Source organism: Peromyscus leucopus, chromosome 4 (genome assembly GCF_004664715.2).
Source record: "Peromyscus leucopus breed LL Stock chromosome 4, UCI_PerLeu_2.1, whole genome shotgun sequence".
Taxonomy (NCBI): domain Eukaryota; kingdom Metazoa; phylum Chordata; class Mammalia; order Rodentia; family Cricetidae; genus Peromyscus; species Peromyscus leucopus.
The window spans coordinates 91,163,309-91,164,909 of NC_051066.1; the positions used below are offsets into that span (position 1 = coordinate 91,163,309).

Sequence of the window (1,601 nt, forward strand, 5' to 3'; positions counted from 1 at the left end):
GTTTTGTTTTGTTTGTTTGTTTGTTTTCTGAGTTCTAAAACAACAGGAAGAAAACACATGGAAAGAAACCTCTGGTGGAGACCTGGTTAATTTCAGGAGAGGCCCTTTGTAAAGAGAATATAAAATGCAGTGGACACTTCCCCAGGCTGGCTGGACCTGTTCCCATGGCCTTTGCTACCTTCTCAGCCACCCTCTGCTCCCCCACCATGTCACCCTTCCCCAATCCTTTAAAAAAATAAAAACCCGCTCTTGTGACATGACACTGGTCCTCCTCTGTCCCCTCTGGAGAGCTCCTTGGTGTCCAGCTTGGCCATCTCGCTGTCGAAGAGCAGGAATTACATGTTCTTCAGTGAGGATGCGCTCGAGTTGTCGAAGTGGGTAGAGATGGCCTTGAAGGTCACCTGGGAAGCTGTCTGTTTGGGAAAGCAGTTTCTGCCACTGGGGGAAGGCAGGAAGGCGATGGACTTCCGCTTCTTGTCCTCAGCTGAGGACAGTTTTTGATGGTCTCTTCCAGCGGTTTTTTGCATTTGTTGGAGCCCCACGGGGGGATGTGACAGTGGATGACAAATTCGGCTGCGAGTCCACTGGATTGGCTGACGGCAGCTTCAGCAACTTCCAAAGGGCCTTGGGATTTGAGAAGCTCCTTTACTGTTTCCAAGAGCTCTTTACCCCCAGCCTTTTCCAAGGCTTTTCCTAACTCTTCCTTGAGGTCAATTTCGGCTGTGGTTGGGTGGAGGATGCCCTCCACCCTCATGGAGCCAATATGGTTGATATCACTTTGGGTCAGGGATAGCTTCTGCCCCAGAACCAGGCTCTTGGAAGACAGGATGGTGAAACCATCCCCCGGCCCATCTTCCGAGGTGGAACTTGATGTTCCTTCTTTATCGCTGTCCTTTGGTTTGGACTTCTTGAACGTCCGTGGCTTGATGGCCTTGGATTTCTCACCTCACTTCTTGCCCGAAGTGACCTTCCTTCCTTTTTTCTCTGGGGGTGGGGAGAAGGGCGTTTCTGACTTTCCTTTGGTCCCTCGCTTTTTGGCCAGCAGTTCAGGGTGAGTTCTCGGGAGGACACCCCCACTGGCGATGGTCACTCTGTTCAGCAGCTGGTTGAGCTCTTCATCATTGGCAACAGCCAGCAGGATGCATCTGGGGTCTATCCGGGATTTCTTGGTGTCCCTCGTGGCATCCCCAGCCAAGTCTAGGATTTCCACTGCCAGGTATTCAATGACATGTAGACGGTCCGCCAACACTGATCTGTACTTGAATGTTCCTTTTCTGAGGTATCGCATCAACTGACTTACTGGAACGATGACACCAGCCCTGGCTGACCCGGACAGCTTGGACATTTTCTTCTTCCCACTCTGGTCTGACATCTTGCCTCAGTTTCTCTCTCAACTTGCTGACACAGTGGCTTCCTGGCACTTACACTGTGGTGGTATTGTGTTCCCCAAAATATTGTGCACGCTAATAAACTTATCTGGGGTCAGAGACAGAACAGCCACAATATTAAACATAGAGGATAGGCAGTGATAGCACACACCTTTAATACTAGCATTCCAGAGGCAGAAATCCATGTGTTCAAGAATACAGCCAAGCATGGTG

General features: G+C 50.3%; 1 pseudogene; it reads right to left on the reverse strand.

Moving 5' to 3' along the window:
• Positions 1-227: 227 nt before the first annotated feature.
• Positions 228-1,372, reverse strand: LOC114705911 (annotated as a pseudogene).
• Positions 1,373-1,601: the final 229 nt, after the last annotated feature.